This window comes from Macaca fascicularis, chromosome 20 (assembly GCF_037993035.2).
Source record: "Macaca fascicularis isolate 582-1 chromosome 20, T2T-MFA8v1.1".
In the NCBI taxonomy this organism is placed as follows: Eukaryota; Metazoa; Chordata; class Mammalia; order Primates; family Cercopithecidae; genus Macaca; species Macaca fascicularis.
The window spans coordinates 78,057,477-78,078,800 of record NC_088394.1 but is presented as its reverse complement, the minus strand read 5'-3'; positions in this window follow the sequence as shown (position 1 = coordinate 78,078,800).

Genomic DNA, 21,324 nt, shown 5'->3' with positions numbered 1-21,324 from the left:
AATGTGACAATGGCTGTTAAAACAAAGGCAATTCATTATGAAAACATAAGTACACAGGCACTCCATACAGTAACCAATTAAATTCTATCAAATGTCCCACCAACAGCTTTCATATGGTCCAAAGATCGATAAGCTGAGAATTCCCTTAGTGATTCCAAGTTTACCTTTTAACATACATATGAAACAATATTTTAGGATTCCCATGAGGTTTTATAGATTTGTTTGGTCTTGTGTGGGATAAAGATAAGTTTTTCCTTCAGCATTTGAACTAAGCCAGAACGCTTGAAAGTGGGTACATTGCTTATTTGGGTTCTTTGATTAAGAAGACAATTCTTTCATCTATGCCTTCCAGAGCCCCTTCAGACAAGCTCAGAACTATCTATGGCTTCTACTAGTTAGAGCAAGAATATTATAAAGTCTCTGCTCCGTTTCAAACCAGACTTGGCTGAGAGCCTTTGTAAAATGCATCCATTCACTTTGCTCCTGCCATGAGTACATTAAATGTAATTTCATATTTATTTGATGATTTATGCTCTTTGAGAGCCTCACATCATCATCATTTATTTCAATGCTCACTGTTTGGGCCTAAATACACAGAGATAGAATATACAAAGAATTGGATTAAGTGTGTCCTAACGGTAAGACAAACTGTGGCTGACCAGGAAGATCTCTGAAACACAAATATGAAAGATGATGGAAATACATTTAAAAATGATGATGGTGGTGGTGAGTAGCACTTACTATGTGCCAGACACTCTTCTAAGCCCTTTATGTACATTCAATCATTTACTCTTAAATCTTTTTTTTTTTTTTGGGAGTCAGAGTCTCCTTCTGTCACCCAGGCTGGAGTGCAGTGGCACGATCACAGCTCACTGCAACCTCTGCCTCCCAGGTTCAAGTGATTCTCATGTCTCAGCCTCCCGAGTAGCTGGGACTACAGGCATGCACCACTAAACCTGGCTAATTTTTGTATTTTTACTAGACACTGCATTTCACCATGTTGGCCAGGCTGGCCTCCAACTACTGACCTCAGGTGATCCACCTGCCTCAGCCTCCCAGAGTGCTGGGATTATAGGTGTGAGCAATTGCACCTGGCCTTAAGTCCTTAAGGTCTTATTACCTCCATTTTATAGATAAGGCCAACTCAGGTTCATAGAAGTGAACTAAGTTGCCCATGGTCTCACTGCTATAGGAAGTGAAACCACCAGGATTTGACCCTGGGTGGTGTGATTCTAGAGCCTTCACGTAAAACCACACACTGAAGCAAGGGAATGCATAGGAGTACTGAACTGAATGAACAAGATGAGAGAATTCATCCCTCAATAAGCTGAAGTGAAATATGCTTAAGCCTTCATCCACAAACATACGCATGCACACACACACATCCCTCTTATCAGCTACAATCAAAGTAAAAAGATAAACCTAAAAAACAGACTCACTGCTTGCGGCAGATGATATAACATTAACAAATAACAAAGCGAAAGTCATATATCTCCACTCCTGTTGTAGTTCCATCTCCTTTATCAGGGATAATAATCTTTAAACTCAGGACAGTTGAATAAATGTAGTTTAGAAGGAACTGAAGTATGAGATAGGTAAGGTGATAGCAGGAGACCATCTTGTTGTTTTAAATGAGTTTATGTCTCCAGGCCTAAACAAATTACATCCTGGAGTATGAAGAGATTTTGCAGATGAAATCTAAGAGTCACTGTCAGTAATCTTTACAGGATCATAGAGAATTGAAAAGGTGCTGGGGCAAGGTACTAGAGACATGTACTAGAGACATGTAGAGCTAGGAAATTAGTATTCTAATTTTTCAAAATGAGGCGGAGGAAAGTGTATTCTGTGTCCTACAGATCTGCAAGCTTGATTTTGAAACAGGGTATGACTAGACGGTGTGTCAGCCCTTAAAAAGGAAGTGGTGATCACTAGAAACCAGGATGGATTCACCAAAGAGAAATAACAGATTCTACATGCCTTCTTGTGTGTGTAGCTTTAAGGACTGGTGAGAGTGAGGATGTCATGTGTACAATAAGGGGTGGGAGAGCAACCTCGATGGGGGTCCTATCACCCCGTAGGCCACAAGGGTTGATTCATTTGATCTGGCTGGGTGATGGATCCCCTTCTTTGCTTTATGTTCCATAAAGTTGCACACTTGCTCAAGGAGAAATACCAGAGAGAGAAAGGCCTTCATATGGGCAAGGGAATACAAATCCTGTGCCTCCCCAGAATCCCCAGACAAGCTCAGATCCATGTGTGGTTTAGACTAGTTAGGGTAAGCATATTTACAAAGTCTCTTATTATTCTTGGAGATCTGATGGATAAGACAGTGCTTTTAAGAGAACAAATACCTGATTGACCATTCATACCAAAAAAGCTTACATTTATGAATCAATGTCCTTCTTCTTAGAACACTTTTCCTTCAGAGTTGCACAGCTCATGGCCTCTTTCCATTAGGAGTCCACCCGAGTTTCACCTCCATAAAGAGGTCTTTAACCATATGATATAAGATAGCATTTGCCCTCTAAATACACTGAATACCTTGTTTTCTTTTTATGTATAGTTCATGTCATTATCTGACATCATATTATATATTCTAGCTCTTGTCACTATTTGACATTGTATTATATACAATATTATATACATTATGTATGTATGTACACATACACAAAATTGGTCTCTCTCCTCCTCTTGTAGAGCCAACAAATTCTATGTGAATTATGTCCCTACGTTATGCAGTAGCTCTGGCCTTTTGAATGTCAACTCCATGAGGCCAGGGACTTTGCTGTCTTTTTTACCACTGAGTTCCTAGTCACTAGAAGAGTACTAAAACATAGATGTGTTCAATACACATTTATTGCCCAATAACATTTGTCAATTAGTGAATGTCAATCTGGAGAATGGTCTCTAGTGGCTATAGTGTTCAGTCCTTGGCCTTACCCAAAATATTAACTCTGACAGAAAAGAAGAAAGATAACAAGAAAATTGATTCTGATTCCCAGTCAAGAAAACATTTATCTTTATTATTTATTACTGTCATCACCATTACCTACTATGTGATAGGCACTGTATTCTGCTCTTACACTATTAGAGATGCTCATAACAAAACTAAGAGGTAGAAATTATCATCTTCTCTTTGAGATGAGCAAAACTGGGCTCAGGGAGTTTAAATAACTGGCTAACATCAGACAGCAGTTACATGATGAAACTGGGATTAAAATCCGAGATCTGTCTCACTAAAAAGTGTGTCCCTTTTCACAAGATGATGATAACACTTATAAAAGCATGGGAAACCTACTTTAATTTGCAGCTGACTGGAAAAACTGGTACGTTAGATGAAAAAAATCAAGATTTAATGAGAGTTTGAGATTTGAATGGCAGGTCAGAATTCAAATATATATATATTAGGTATGAAGATGAAGTTCCATATACCAATTCTAAGCATCATATGCACGAATTGGGAGGAAGGGGGAAGAAGAGGGTGAGGATAGTCATTTACTTGAAATAGACCAAGAGGCATCAACTGACCACAGGCTTAGTCTAAACCAGAAGTAATAAGTGGCTGTAAAATGAATTAAAACAATCTTAAACTGTATTATCAGGAATTTTTTTAAGGGAAAGGGGTTCCAGTTTTATTCTGCAAAAGCTAGACCAGGAAAATGAAAGTTAAAGTAGAGTGTTAAGACCCCTGGAATGGTGAAAATCTCATTATGAATGAAATGATTAAAGGGCTTGGTAAACCTTGGCCTGGGAGAGAGAAGACTCAGAGATATGAAGATATCTATCTTCCTATCTGAAAAACTGTCAAAAAAAAAAAAAAAAGGAAACCTTCTCTGTTGTTCCTGATGAGTGAGACTATAGGAAAGAGGTTTGATTAAAAATACAAAGCTTACTAACAACTAGATGCCTTCCCTGCTATGAGCGAGTTTCCAATCTATTAGGGGAGATATTCAAGCAGAGGCTGTGTCACCACCTGGCCTGGAAACTCTAGTATCTACCCAAAGGGGTAGAAGATTAGGTTGATTTTAGGGTTTGTTTGTTTTTTTTCAGTTCTATCTCCTTCTACATGTGGTGACCTTATTTTCTGAACCCCAATCCAAGACCTATGATACCATAAAAGACTTTTGTGTTGCTTCCAGATTTGAAAGACAGTCTAGCAGGTACAACTACCAAAATATTGTCATTTCTAGGAGATATCAGTGATGAAATAATGGGAAAAATATATGAAATTGGAACTTTCCTGGAAAAAGGAAGAAGTTAAATCACTCTACGGCAGGCATCTACTTCTCTTTGAATACTCATGTTTCAACCAAGAAGGCAGAAACTCTGGGTAAAAGTTCTTTTTTTTTTTTTTTTTCCTTGCACAGCAAGTTTTCTGGAACTAAGACCTCTTCCTCCAAAGGCTGAGTGCCAAAATATAATTACAAATATAATTATAATCTAGCTCATTTGCATTAAGAAAGTCAAGAAGTCATTGGAAAAGCTTCTTGGAGCATCATCAAGATTTCCAGGCCCTACCACAAGAGCCATGCCAGACCTTCCTTCATGACATTGCTTCCACCTTTGTGCACATGGCAGATGTTCTAGTCTGCAGCTCATCAAGATGCCAAACTATCCTTGTTCCTCCACCCTGGACCAGAGTGACTCCCGACCAACTCCTCATTTTAGGTTCTTGTACTAAGAGGTGAGGGGCCAAAGATTCCCCCTTGGCCAAATCTGGACTCTACCAGTAAGGAACTATTCAGACTGATGAAGATATTGTAATTCTGGATATCATGCATTGGACTGGTATCAGCTGTTCCCTACTAGACACAATGTTCTTTTCAATAAACTACTTTGTTTCACACTGACAGTCATTTTTCACCCTGCAGAATTTCAAAGCCAAGAATCCTGTATTACAATGTAAACAAACAAAATTAGACTCAAAATTGCCTTTTCTGATTTTGATATATTAATCAACTCTTCAGGAAAGCTTCTAAACATTTTCAATTACATCAAAACAGGCTGGCAACATTTTCCAACTTCAAAAAAAAATCAGGCTTAGTTAAAGGTTTGTTTTCTATTCCATTGGTACTCTATATTACATATTCGCAACTGTTTCTGTTTTAGTACAGATTGATTAATAGCATCAGTTCTAAAATCCCAGCATGTTCACACACAAGCAAAAAAGTATTTCCATCTGTAATCTTCATTAACCAAGGGAAATCTATCAATTTTGGCGTGCTTGCCGCTTCTTTCAGCTGCAGTCTTGAGTCCTTGCAAATGTCTGAGGCTATGAGCCTCACAGTTGCCATTAAATGCTAATTGTAGGGCAGGTGTGCACTCTAGAAATGGAGGCCAAAAAGAATGGATCAAATGAGACAAAGAGAAAGAGAAGTCTTGACACCCAAAAGACGCAGTCCCCTCTATGCTTTACACCTTACTTGACTGGGCAGGAAAACTGGCATTTGAACTAACAACGAAAATATGCTGCAGAACAAAACAAGAAGCAGGTATGATTCATAAGGGATGTGAAAAAAGAAAGTGTATACTGGACAATTATGTGCTTAATAGATTAGATGACGACAGCAGCTAAAGTGCTTCAATTACTTCTATTGTTACCTTCTTCAAGAAGTGGAAATCGTAGGAATAATGCTACCAAGACAACTGAAATGTTTTCACATCCTTCCCTAAATGTATTCCTTAAGAAAAAAAGCTTACGACTGCTCCTGCTGCTACTTGCTAAAGTTTTTCATAACCTTTAAAGAACTGTCTTATCTACTAGTTAAAACCAGCTAGTTACCAGGATTTACTGAATCCCCGCAGTTTGCGGCATGTGTTGAGTGCAAGAATACAAAAAGAATTAGAATACAAATCTGTTTCCTCAAAAGGGGCTACAATCTGTAGTAGAAACTGGATTTGGAAAAATGCTTGCAAAACATGTAAAAATACTCAAGCCTGAAAAATAATGTGATCTATTATATAATTAGATGGGGTTGTATGTGCCACTACATTGGGAATTTCACCTCCTTTATTAAAATGAAATGCAGAATTTTCAGCACTTGAAGGAGTTTCTCCAAGAGGATACAGGGGCTGGCCACTTTAGCACAGCTCCACTCTGGAATTTCTCTCTCTCTCTTTCTCTCTCTTTCACTCTTAGACACACACACACACACATACACACACACACACACACACACACACACTTTTCTTGCCACTCCTTAATATAAATGAGATAGACTAAAATTTTCAAAATTATTTTATTATTTCGCTTTGTGCCAGATGCGTAAAAGCAGTCGAGCTTATAGAGTCCAGCACAATAGCTACATAAACCCCCTGACTCCCAAGATTCTTATACAATAAGAATATTCCCATTCTTATTCCCCCAAAGGAGTTAGTGATTTAAGACTAATCTGAGACTGCTGGCACTAGGGCCTGTTCTACGATATTCCAGAATTAGGAATACACCTCTCATCTTCAACAGAAACTGTACTTCAATTCTTAATATCATGATGGGGAAGAAATTTCAGGTTGTCAGAAGATAGAGACTCACAAAAGGACCTCACATGTTTCTTATTTCCTGTCAAATGCAATGCAAAACAAACTCTCAGTATTATTCTACTGCTTCCAGTATTTTTGCCTAAAGATGGGAATTTCTAATCATGTAAACCCGATATTGCTCAGTTAGGGAGTGAAGCGGAGATTGGAAAAAAGTTTCATTCCTACTGTTAGTTTCTATGAGGACTGAGTTAGGAGGATTTTCCCAACATGTAAGCCAAGAGTCCCGAGAAAGTTTTACATTTCTATCAGCAGAAATTGAAAACCCACAGTGACACTGACACCTAGTCACACCTTTGTTCTGCCTTATATTGGACAAGAAGGAATGAGTTTCTCACCAATCTCACTCCAGACATACCTACTAAAAAGTGCTAGCAGGCAGAGGCATTCTAAACAGGCTTTAAGCATAAGCAGATACATCTTAAGCTTTATTAGACATTTCCTATTTTCTTCATCAGTGTAGATATACAGCAGGCTGTCTATCAGAAAAAGGCTTAGGAGTTTGGTTCTTTGATTAAGAAAAATAATCATGGTGCATTAGTCTATTTATTACCAAGAGAAGAAGAATTTGCTATGTAGCAAAGTCAAGGATTGAGGCCCCAACTGGAGACCTTCCTAAGGGTTTCTCTTAACAAGCCCCATCTGTTCAGTTCACTTCCAATTTGCTTGGCCTAAAGTGCTGATAGAAGGACTGACAGAAGTACCTGACTTCACAGTGCCACCTTTAAATGAAACCCCATTCCCTACATTCATGGTTTGGTCCTTAGTCGGTTGGAAGATAAATCTCTTGATGAAATCACATTTAAAGAAGAGTTACTCACATAGCAAAAGGAGATACTATTCTGTCAGTAACTGTATTAGTCCTTTCTCATATTGCTGTTATGAAATACCTGAAACTAAATAATTTACAAAGAAAAGAAGTTTCATTGGCTCACACTTAAACAGGCTATACAAGAAGCACGGCTGGGGAGGCCTCAGGAAACTTACAATCATGGCAAAGATGAAGGGGAAGCAAATACATCTTACGTGGCTGGAGCAGAAGGAAGAAAGAGAGGAGCGAGGTGCTACACACTTTTAAATGATCAAATCTCATGATAACTCACTCACTATCATGAGAACAACACCAAAGGGGAAATCTGCCCCACAATCCAATCACCTCCCACCAGGCCCCACTTCCAACACTGGGAATTACAATTTGACATAAGATTTGGGCAGGGACACAGACCCAAACCATATCAGTAACTACACATAGAACGGACATGTAAAAGAATGATAGCCAAAATGCAGTGACTTATTCAGGAATGAAAGGGAGGATGATTTTCTAAAGGTGGTAAGACCTTCCTACAGACTTCATCATTATCAAATTGCCCTTATTTTTAAAAGGCTCCCATAAACTGTAACTCTGGTGATTTACATGAATCAATTAACATCTATGTGTAGTAATCATCCAGCAGAAAAATACGTTAGGTATATGTCAATTATTTTTTTTGTTTGTTTCATTTAACACAACACCAATCTCAATTCACATATGTTAACTCTTCTTTTTTTTTTTTGTTTTTTTTTTTTTTGTTTTTACCTGAGATGGAGTCCCCTCTGTCGCCCAGGCTAGAGTGCAGTGGCGCAAACTCCACTCACTGCAAGCTCCGCCTCCCAGGTTCACGCCATTCTCCTGCCTCAGTCTCCCGAGTAGCTGGGACTACAGGTGCCCGCCACCACGCCTGGCTAATTTTTTAAATTTTTAGTAGAGACGGGGTTTCATCATGTTAGCCAGGATGGTCTCAATCTCCTGACCTCGTGATCCGCCCGCCTCGGCCTCCCAAAGTGCTGGGATTACAGGCATGAGCCGCCGAATCCAGCCCTGTTCACTCTTCTTAATCCACAGTTGCTATTGCATGATTCTGTGCTCATCAACTTAAAAAAAAGAAACAATTTAATTTTAAGAAATCTAAATTAAGCATTTATGTTAGAAAACCAGTATGTCAGCTTAAAGGAGATGGTTGTGCTAATGTAACAAAAGGTTTACCTCATTCCTTCTGCTCACTGAGGTAACCCCCATTCAAGTTGATATCCTTAAGTGAGCTGTGCTAAAAAATGATTGTATCCAAGGAGCTTAGTAGGGGCAAAGGAAACTGCAACACAAAGGGAATCTTATGAGATTAACTTTATTATTTAATAGTTATAAGATTATACCTAAAATGCTAACTCAAGAATAAAGAAATGTCACCAGTTAACATAAGTTTAAATACTTACAAATATTGAAATAGTGGGAATTGTCAAGTGCAAACACAAGAGACAAGGGCGATGCTATGCCTGATCCTATGAGCAATTTTCAGACATTAGCTCATTCTGACAACTATGATCAAAGAACACAAAGAAACCAGAATTATAATGAAGTGATTTTACATGGTTTTGGTTAGTGTGTTTTCTGTTGGAAATAAAAGAAGGCAAACCAGAATTGGCTTAAATAATGACTTTTATCATATCACAAAGCAGGAAGTCCAGAGCTAGAGTGACTCCATGGTGAGTTCACTTGGTAACTCACCGATGTCAAAAGGAAACTTCTTTATAACTTTCTACTCTTCCAACCTAAGCATGTTGGCTTGCCCTCTGAGCCTGGTTCTCTTCAAGATCCTTAAGGTGGCTTCTGCAGTTCCAGGTATTATATAAGGGTGGCAATCATCAGAGGCAGAAACGTTTGCTTCTAAGTGTAAATTTTACACAGAAGCACCCTACACCTAAGCCAAAGACTCTCCCTCAATACTTATTGGACAAATTTATATCACAAACCCAAGTCTAAATCAATCACTAGAAGGGTAATAATTAGAATTAGAATGTCTGATTTAGACTATTCAAGATTCACCTCCTCTCAAGGCTGATGGAAATCCCCTAAAACACATGACTGCCCAATATTTGAGAAAATTTAGAGTTCTACCAGTAACAAATAAGGCTGGTGAGAATGACAATGGGGTAGGCAGCCTGAAGTATCAACCACATATAACTAACAGAAATAGAATAGAGCTTAACTCACTATGCTATGGCTCAATTCATAGAGTTGACACAGTTTAACAGGTGAACAGTATCATATATCTAAGATTAGCCATTGTTGTTATAGCAATATATCTTCACAGAGAGCTGGAAAGACATGAATCTCTCTGTAAAAGGCAGTAAGTGATTATAATTGAAGCACAAATCATTGCTAAATCCATATCATCTACATGGACCCACAATAGATGTTTCCTCTTTTATTGAAAAATCAAGGGTTCCTTTTACTGGAAATTTGAGTTCCAGTGAGTTTCCAGTAACAGTTTCACATTACAGACGTGCATTTGTAATAAGTTTAAATTGGTTAATTGGGCTCAATTTATCTAATGAGCTACTAAAGTGGTCAATTGTTATGCAAATTAGGGAACATGGCTGTATTAAAAAGTAATGTATTGTATAACATATTACCTGAATATATTCAGATATACATTGTTTCATTTTTCATTTCATTCTAAATTTTCATTTATCACATCACCATCTCCCACATAGAAAAAATGGCTACAATGATACTTGTTAACTGTGTGCACTGTTCTAAAATATTTACTCAATTCTCATGAGAAATAATACTATTGAAATATTTTACTCTGTTTAAGGGACGTCGGGAAACACAATGTGGTGCAATAAAGCAATCAACTGAGAGGCAGGAAAGAGAATTCTAAGTCTGATAGCATTTATTGAGCACTCACTGTGTACCAGGTGCTGTGCCAAGTGTCTAACCTGGACTTGTTTCTTTAATTCTCCTGATAACTCTGTCAACCAGGTACTATGATTATCCCATTTTCACACTGAAGCACAAAACTGGTGCACAGAGTCACTTGTGCAGGCTTACACAGTTAGTAAGTGGTAGGGGCAAGCTTCAAACCCAACCACATGACTTCAGAGCCAAAGCACTTAATCGTGGTGCAATACCACCTCTCTAGTTCTGGAATTGGCACTAGCTGCTTAAACTGGTGGGGGGTGGGGGGCTGGTTACAGTTTTCTAATGAATTAAGAATTTGATATATTGAAGAACATTTCCAGCCCTAATACTAAAAATGTCATGAAAGCCATGACCTTACAGACATTCTCTTCAGCCATATGGTTTATATTAAGATTATATTTATCACACAAGTGAACACCCATCTCTGGACTTTCTAAGTAACAACAACTGCAAGGTAATTCGGAAGAAGGAAGAACTAAAAAGCCAACCATGACATATAAGTCACAGAAAAATTACATCCCCTTGGAGGAATAATGTTACAGTTTATGAGACCTAAATTCATAAGGTATCCCAGACACTCGTGTGAGACCTACCTAGAAAGTAGGCTACAGAACTGAATTTCCTACACTACGGCTCCTGAATTAACCAAATATTTTTCAAAGTACACTACAATGTTTCATGACAATTAACAATGGAAAATTCTTGCCTCTCAGAGCAAAAATTCTTTTTTTTTTTTTTTTTTTTTGAGACAGAGTCTCGCTCTGTCACCCAGGCTGGAGTGCAGTGGCCGGATCTCAGCTCACTGCAAGCTCCGCCTCCCGGGTTCATGCCATTCTCCTGCCTCAGCCTCCTGAGTAGCTGGGACTACAGGCGCCCGCCACCCCGCCCAGCTAGTTTTTTGTATTTTTTTAGTAGAGACAGGGTTTCACCGCGTTAGCCAGGATGGTTTCGATCTCCTGACCTCATGATCCGCCCGTCTCGGCCTCCCAAAGTGCTGGGATTACAGGCTTGAGCCACCGCGCCCGGCCTCAGAGCAAAAATTCTTTCATCTCTCTGAGTCTCCTAAAGAGTTAGAATTAAGGTATTTTTAAAAATCTCACCAAACATAATTATAAGTATTCATAGGATTTCTCAAAATATCCTCTTTGGATATACCCAAACAGAGGCATAGAGATTGATACATTTGCAGAAGAATATTAATTTTTTTTCTCCCAACACTGTGAACTAACTACTCACTAGAAGGGAATACCATTCAGCTTATCTGAAGAGTTAAAGTTGTAATCTAAATGACTAGTCTCTAATCATATGTTAAGGATACAAGCAGGATTGCGCAGCATCTTCCTGCAGTCTGTGAAGAAGTTCATCCTTGGTGTACTTTCTCACTATGTGTAAAGAAGGTCATTGAGTGGTCTAAGTTCTGGAAATTGTCCTAGTCAGAGGTGTTTTCTCAACCCAGTCCCTGTGGCCCCTGCTGGAATGGCCATGGCACAGAAGTGCAAAGGATAGAAACATTTTCTTCTGAAACAATCACTGGAATATAAAAATCAGCAAACTTTTTGTTAAGGATCAACTTTCTTTTGGGTGTACAGTAATATCTCAATTATCTCCAATAGATAAGGGAAATAGTAGTGTGACTGTACAAATAAGTCATGTCTTATAGTATGTGTGTGTATGTGGGCATATCATTTTATGGATTTTGTTTTGCAATCCCATTATTCTTTTATTACATAATAAAGTTAATTTGTTATTCCTGAACAAAAGATGACCAAAAGGTTCCAAAGCATTGTGGATGCTAAGGGCAACTTGTGCTACAGTATGCAAGGAGTAATCCATAACAACTTGCTTAAAAAGATAGTAGCAGCTTGTCTACATCTGTAATGTGAAATGTATTCCAAATAAAAGTGCTGTGCACTTCTATTCCCACATCCTTGCTATATCTTTGTCCTAGGTTTATGGAATACATAAATTAAAAAGAACTTTATGACATTTTCCACCAAGGAAAAACTTCAGGCAGCTGAAGAACAATACAAAAAGCCATTGATGACAAGAACCATCTGCTTGTCATGTAAATGTTTCCTAAATCAGAAAAGGCATGAAGTTCCTTTTGTTTTGTTTCTCCCTTTCACCTTTGAGGCCAATCAGATTCCATGGACAAGGGATAAAATGAGAGGAATTACTACTCTGTCTTGTCTGAGCCATTGAGTTTGTAATAAAATAAGGATAATATGTCAATTCAGCAACAAAAGAGGCAAACAAGTAGGAACCGAAATAACAAAATTCATTTGGTAATATTGAGACTTCAGAACCAAGGGAAGTAGAATGATCAATGAAGTGAGTGGAGCAATGGCAACAGAGTCCCACCAGCTCAGGACCAAGCCTGCGTCAGACTCTTCCAAACCTCTGGCAAGTAATTTCACTGCTCTAGATCATGTTTCTTTTCTTTTCTTTTTTTGTTTTAGATACAGGGTCTTATTCTGTCACCTCAGGATGTAGTGCAGTGACTCAATCATAGCTCACTGCAGCCTCAAACTCCTGGGCTCAAATAATCCTCCCACTTCAACCTCCAAGCAGCTGGGACTACAGGCATGCACCACCACACCAGCTATTTTTTATATATTTATCTTTTGTAGTGATGAGTTCTCACTGTGTTTCCAGGGCTGGCCTTGAATTCCCGGCCTCAAGCAATCCTCCCATCTTAGCCTTCCAAGCCAAGCACTAGGATTTCAGTAGATCATGTTTCTTAATCTGTGAAATGGGAATAATACCAATACCTACTTCAAAGGATTGTGGTGAGAAATAAATCATCAGCTTGAAAGCACTTATCCCAGTGCCTGGCACATGGCCAGTAATCTATACATGCCAGCTGCTACTCCTATTAACCCAGGAGTAAGATCATCCAACTGAGGGACAGTATTTGGATAGCACACCCTGCCCTGAGAATGTCTCTCATTTCATATTTTAACAAAATATATGCAAGTTCTTCCTTTCATAAACTCTCCTTTGAAAATTTAATCCGCAAAGTAATATACATTTTCAGCCAGGCACAGTGGCTCCTGCCTGTAATCCCAGAGGCTGAGGTCAGCGGATCACTTGAGGCCAGGACTTCGAGACCAGCCTGGCCAACATGGCAAAACCCCATCTCTACTAAAAATACGCCAGGTATGATGGTGCGGGCCTATAATCCCAGCTACTTAGAGGCTGAGGCACAAGAATTGCTTGAACCTGGGAGGCAGAGGTTGCAGTGAGTGAAATACAATAACCAACTTTTGTGGTTTCATTATTGCATTTGAATTTTTATAGCTGTGAGCCAAGATTGCGCCATTGCACTCCAGCCTGGGCAACAGAGTGAGACTCTGTCTCAAAAAAAAAAAAAAAAAAGTAATACATATTTCAAAAAAGATTTTGTTAATGTAGGTTTTATAGTGAGAGTCTCTTCCCCACTCACAATATCAATTGTAATCATGACTTTAAATACCACTGTTCTGGATGTGGGATATATGCTTCCAAACTTTCACATGTTTAAACAAACATAGATATCATTTTTATAATTTTTTTTTTTTTTTTTTTTTTTTTTTTTGAGATGGAGTCTCACTCTGTCGCCCAGGCTGGAGTGCAGTGGCGCCATCTCCACTCACTGCAAACTCCACCTCCCGGGTTCACGCCATTCTCCTGCCTCAGCCTCCCGAGTAGCTGGGACTACAGGCACCCACTGCCACGCCTGGCTAATTTTTTGTATTTTTAGTAGAGACGGGGTTTCACCATGTTAGCCAGGATGGTCTCAATCTCCTGACCTTGTGGTCTGCCCGCCTCTGCCTCCCAAAGTGCTATGTTTACAGGCGTGAGCCACCACACCTGGCCTCATTTTTATAATTTTTTAAATAGAAATTAAACCATGTTATAGAAGTTATTGTTACTTCCTCTTTCACTTATGTACCCTGCATATCTTTCATAATATGTTAGTAGGTGCAGATTTGTGCTGTTAACATAAATCTAATATTAAATTGTAAATGATAAGGAGATAAATGATAAGATAAATCATGAAAATAAAAAGATCATTAAAAAGTGTTCTTTCATTGTTGCTTAGCTTTTAAGTGTGATGATGGCATTGGGATTAAGTTTTGTTTCAAGTCCTTACCTTTTAGAGATATCTACTGGAATATTTACAGAAAAATTACATAATGCCTAGGATTAGCTTCAAACTGAAAGAGGGATGGAAAGAGGAAAACTGGGAAACATAAATAAAACAAGATTGGTCATAAATTGATAATTAAGCTAGCTGATGACCATGTCGGGATGAAAGTATTCTCCTCTTTGTACTTTTGAATATTTTTGAAATTTTTTATAGCAAAAAATTTTAACATTTTCCCTCCTTAAAACTGATCGAATAAATGCCAAATAGCCATATCTTTAAATCACAGCAATTAATTCCTCCTGACTGGTTAGATAATAACTTAATCAACAAGACTAATCATTCCTAACACACATCCCCTAAGCAGCACAAACCAAATACAACTTAGCTTTCTTATATTTTGAATGATGCTATAAAAATTCAAATGCAGTAACGAAACCACAGAAGCTGGTTATTGTATGTCACCAATGTTAAGGGAGCTATTTATCGACAAGTGCAAATTATAAACTATTATAATTATTATTTTTTTAGAGTTAATGAAGTGTTTTCCTTTTGCTCTTACATTGAAATTATTGCAGCTGGATGAAAAAACAGAAACAGTTGTTTAAACTAGCTACACTCAAGAAATCAAAAAGATCATGCGGAGTGTTCTATTCACCCAGCTAGGAGGACACATACAACCTGGAGTGTGCTCACCAAAATGTTGCCATGCTGAAGCTAAAAGAAGTTCTTTATTATGCCGCTGGAGCGGAATAATATTTTGAGTTTCGTGTTTTACTCTATGCACACCTCAACACTTCCAGGAAGGTGGCCAGGCCCTTAGTATGTCTTGTCTCTGGGGCAGGAGAGGAGGTTTATAGGACATAGAGGGGGAACTGCCTGAATCCTATAGTTCCTCCTGGCTTTTGTAAAAGTCTACACACACTAAAGAGGTATGTCCCTGAAGCCCAGAGGCACACAGGAGAGACAGTACTTTCTAGGGCAGCAAAAGGGAAGAATTAGTTTTTTCAATATTGGGAAGAGGTCAGAGTTCAGAAGATCCTGTGAGACAAAGAATCTTACAAGGCAAAGAGTGTCTGTATTGTGCACCCAGCGATTTTGGATGCTAGACTTCCAGTCCTCTCAAAGATATCTGACACTGAACGTGGACTGGAAGCAAGGGAGAAGCAGAATCTAAAAAGATCAAGATGAATGGAAAACGGATATCTCTGCATTATCAGTGAGATAATGACATGATAATGCATGATCAATGACAAGGAGATCATCACCTATGATTCGGCATCATTTAAGATCCTGAACTCTTGGACTATTGTTTGGGGCAGGACATCACTAATAAATATTTCAACTTAATTTCTGCCAGCCCATAAGTATAATGAGATGTTAGATTTAAGTTTAAGTGGATTTAAAGAAAATAAAAATGTCCAATAGCACAGCTCTTAGTTTGTGGTAGTTACTTCGTACAGGCTACTCCATTAAAAATCCACCATGCCAATAAAAGAGACTATAGAAGCAACCTACCTCCATTCTGGAATAACCATCCTTTACATCTGCACAGCTTTGTATTGGTAAGGTGTTTTCACACATGTTGTCTCCTCTGATCCTCACAGAGTTCCGAGGGTTCAGCGGCTCTTGAGCTGTTGAGAGTAGATGGGCAGGAGTGAAATGGCTCAGTGGAAGACAGGACTTTCTCAACTGGTCACTAGTCATTTCTCTTGCTTGCTCGCTGTCTCACTCACATTCTTGCTAGAAACAAGAGGAACCATTTATTCAACATTTCATTTTAAAACATCTGTGCAAAATTATCACTTGTAAGATGGATTTTATGGAGGCTATTGTCAAGGATGAATTCACTTCCTCAGGGGTCGCAATTTAGGCTGCCATCCAATGGTGGTAGTTAAGTCTTGGCCAAATGTTACTCAGCAGAGAAATATTAATATAACAAAACAATTGTTTGCAGGTGTATTTACAAAGGAAAAACAATTATAGCACTTTGCAATGCCTTCTTACTATAAGAAACAGGTATCTTTCTTAAAACAATTCAACAGAGAAAAAAAAAAAGTTCATTTAAAGAGCATTCTTTTAGTGCAAATTTTTGAAGCCAGAAGATTTAATGGAAGTTGCCTCTAAGGAATGGGAGTTGGGGAAATGAAGTAGGTGAGACTTTCATTTTTCTAATTTGTACGTTTCTTTTTGTATATATATATTATAGTTTGGAAACTAATCTTTTTTAATCAAATGAATCTAATATCTAATTGGATCTTCTCTTTATCACATCATTGCTAACAAAATATCTGCAAACATAAGCATTCTTTAATAACTTACAGGGCTTTAAAAAGAGAACTTTGATTCCCAACTATTCACTTCTGTCACTAAAACCCCTGCCCTTGTTTGTCCATGCTCTTTAGGCCAGGAATTTCTAACTACGGTAAGAACACCAGTGGGATAAAGAAGTCTTCAAAATCAGCATCAGGATTAAGAATTCACTTTCCATCATCCTACGCCATCTGGTGAGTACACAAGGTTTAAGGCACCTGCCTTTGATTTTTCAGGCATAGTCTCAGCATACAAGTAGTAATCTAGGAGAGCAGTTTTTTGTTTTTATTTTAAAGTTTTAACAGGAAAAAAATTCTCCGAAAGACAAAATGCATTTTTATGTCTGCAAAACTTACTACAGGCTTTCATGGCTAGAAATCCTAGAACCAAGAATCAAATTCAAGTCTTTCTATTTCTAAAGATCATGTTCTTTCCACTCCACTGTGCAACTTCCCGTAGAGATCATATTTTCATAAACTTAGTTTTCTTTAAAACAGGAAATTGGATTTGCAGAGTTTCTTTCAGCCCCTGCTGCTGTGTGAAATAGAGAAGATATCTCACTGTTATGGTCAGCAGTGCCTGGGTACCACCGGAAATGTGCCGGGATGATTTGTGTCTAGGTATATGTGATGGCATCCATCTCCAAAAGCTGTGAGCACCTGCATAGCTTGAATTCAGCTTATGTGGAGCTTTCCAGCAGCCACAGAACAAACACACCTTCCCAGCACAACTAATATAAGAAGAATTAAAAAAAAAAACAAAAACTTACTACAAATAATAAAATAACAAAACTTAAAGACATGTAACTGTCCTTATAGAAAAATACTGGCTTTCTGTTTTTTAATGGTGGGAGGCATATTCTTAGAGTAGTAGAGGGATATAGGAAGGTGAGAGCCAGAGCCCTTGACTCGGTCCACAGGCTCAGCAGCCTTCTTTTTGGCTGGCATCGGCTTCATAACCTGCTCTCTCCTTTTCTAGGAGTAAGGATCCCTTGCAGGTAAAGAGAAGACTGTTTGGCCTCTCCAGTCCTGTGATTTAAGACCTTTCTTTTGTTCCCTCTCACTAGTAAACGCAACAATTACCCCTTTCCTTGGGAAAGTAACAACTCTACGTCTCCTGTGGCCTGGTTTCCAGTTTCTAACATGTTCCCCTTACACTTCATTTTCACGTGTTTCCTCAGAGAACCTCCTCCATCCCTCCCAAATGTCTTCCAGGTTTAGACCTTGTGGCTTCATTTGCATGAATTGATTATGTTTTTTAAATTGTTTCTCTTCATAATCCCCATGGCAACTGGCTTCTTTAGAAATTTCCTCACGGTCCAAAGATATCATATCTTTTAACTGAAAATAACATTTTGACTAGAATTAGTAGAGGAAAATAAGCTGTTTTATTACCCTGTCCTTGAATTTTCATTTCTTTAATTTTCTTTTGTAAAATTAAAAATTTAAAAAAAAAAACCTGTCAACTCAGCTGGATGGAATTTGTTGGGTATTGTGGGGCTTATAAGTTATTAAAGGATGTATATAAATTTTTAAATGCTGTCTCACCCATTTTACAGAGCAGGCAGCTTTTCACTTATTCATTCAATAAGTGTTTTTTTAGTATCTTAAGAACTGTGTTTAAAGCTGTGAAACATTTAAGGTGAGTATAAAACCCAGAATTGTCCTCCTGCACCTGAAATCGTTTTTAGATAACAATAAAACGTAGTGTGTAATTAAACACTGAAACTATAAAACAGCCCTATCATCATTTTCAGTTGATGTAAGAAGAAGGTGAAATTTGAATTGGGCCCTGAGGAGTAGGATTTGAAAAGCTGAAAGAACACCAAAAACATTATTCTAGGCATCATTCCAGAAGAGAAGGCAGTGTGAAATTTATATGAAAGATAAATATGGAATGTTTGGAGGGACAGTGAGTAGATCAGCTTGGCTAGAGGAGAGTACATTGAGACATATAAGACGGATAAAAAGCTAGAAGATAAGGCTAGAAGGCAGGTGTAGAAGGTCTTACCCATCAAGTCTCGACCTGGGTTTGGATTTTATCTCAAAGGTGATAGGATTAACTAGATAAAACGGAAGATTAATCTACAGGAAATTATGAAGTATAATCTAAAAGAATCTTTAAAATGGCTTGAGGGTCAGGCTTTCTCCCTGTCTTCTGTTTTGTTTCTCCTTCCTCCATTTCCCTACTCCACTTTCAACCAGTGATCTTGAGAATCACACAATTCTATTGTGCAATTTTTAAATGGTGTCATTCTCCTGCTTAAAACAGTTCAATAGCCTTGCAGAGACTTTCAGATAAAATCCTACCAATTTAACACATGGCCTTTAAGATCTGGCCCTAACTTGCCTCTCCAGACTTGTCACCTATACAACAGGCATCACTTTAACCCTTTTCTGTTGGACTGAAATACCCTTCACTCCTCCATGCCCCTTTCCATTTTTTTGTCTGACAAACGTGTAACTCATCTTGAGGTTTTGGCTTAGATGTCACTTTCCCAAGGATGGATCTCAGAGCACTTTAAATCTAGATTATGCTGCCTGCCACATATTCCATCTCTATGACAGTACTTAGGATCCCTGTGATTGCCTTGGGCATATCCATAGAGGTGGGGTGGTTTCCCCAGTACCTAACAAAGCACCAGAAACATAAGAGATGCCTTAAAATTTTTGTTAAATTAAATAATAGAAAATTAAGAAGGCAGAAAAAATAGGAGTCTATGGCAATCAGACAGTCATAAAATATTAAGATTTAGGCATAAATTCTGGGATAGGCTTGCAGCAATGGAAAAGAAGGGATGGATTGAGGCACAGTAAAAAAAAAGAAAGCTAGGTGGAATGCTAACAAACCTCAATTCTGACTGAGCTGACATAATTTGGTATACATAATTAAAAGGTCCATCCAACCCTATAGTTTCCAAACTCTGGCTGATCATCAGAATCATCCAGAGAATCAGGAATGTTTTTTGGTTTTGATGTGTTTTGATTTTTCATGATCATTCTCATAACAACTTACTGATGTTTAGGAGTTACCTAGATGTCATATAAGGCCATTTCTAGCACTCATGTTCTCATTGAACCAAGACATCTCTGAAAAGGTAATAAGCAACTGAATGTAAGAGCAGAAGGAATGCCTTACACTACTACATTTTTAGGCTGGTTAACCTGGAGTCACAATTTGCATGTAACAGGCAGCCAAAAGAAAAAAGAAAAAAAAAAAAATATATATATATATATATGTAATTGATAAATAAATCAGGGAAGGAGAAAGAGGGAGCACATTTTCTGAGATGGATTTGATGTTGGACAAGAGTTTCCCAACTGACACTGTACCATTTTTGTGTCCTTCCAGCTGTCTCAACAGAACTCTCATCCTGCTTTAAGTCCTTGGCATTGCTGTTTTGGCTACTATAGTGACTATCTCTGAGGAACAGCACCCAATTTCTCTTTAAAGAATTAGCCTCCCCCATTGTGTATAGTCTTCTTGAAATTGTAAATTGTCATATGTGACTAGTGAGCACTTGAAATCTGGCGAGTGCAACTGAAGAACTGAGTATTTTAGTTAAATTAAATTTTATTTAATAATTATTATAATTTTTTTGAGACAGAGTCTTGCTCTATAGCATAGGCTGGAGTGTCGTGGTGCAATCCTGGCTCACTGCAACCTCTGCCTCCCAGCTTCAAGAAAGAAGGTCCTGCCCTCCCTTAGCTGAGATATAACAAAAACTCTCTCCTTGATTTTAAAAACTTGAGTCAAGTGTCCAAAGAGCAGAGAAATCAATTGGTGCTCACCATTCTTGCTGTGTCATTAAGTTCCTTGGAATGCCCTGGTTTCTGTTCTTTTAACTTAGCCTTGTTATCAAGCCTTCTCATCATCTATGAACTACCCAGTATCCTTCCAAATCACCATTTTGTTTAACAAGTCATTTCAATATCTGGTACCTACAAACAAACAAATGAACAAAAACTAATACTTAATATACCACCTTCATTGTCTCATTGTATAAAACAGTTCCTTCCTGTGCTCACCCCAGATTCTTCTCTAGTTTCTGCACTAGGAAAGTATGCATAGCCATTGCAGTATTTAAAAAAAAAAAAAAAAAGAAACAAAAAGAAAAAAATGCAAGCCACACATGTAATTTTATATTTTCTAGCAGCCACATGTTAAAAAGTACACAGAAACGGATGAAATTAGTTTTAAGGCTATATTTTATTTAAACAAATATATCTTTATTATTATTTAACATATAATATGAAAAAATATTGAGTTTTTTTTTTTTTTAGGGTAAGTCTTTTGAAGTGTGGTATGTATTTTACACTTACAGCACATCTCACTGCAGATGCTAAATTTTGAAAGGTTCAAGTGACATATGTTCCTTCCGAAACAATATAGCCACATAGACAGAAAAATAACTCACACTGTTACTTTTAACATTTAAATTGCTGGGCATGGTGGCTCATGCCTATAATCTCAGCATGTTGGGAGCCCAAGGCAGGCAGATTGCTTGAGGCCAGGTGTTCAAGACCAGCCTGGCCAACACAGCGAAACTCCGTCTCTGCTAAAAATTCAAAAATTAGCCAGGTGTGGTTGTGGGCGCCTGTAA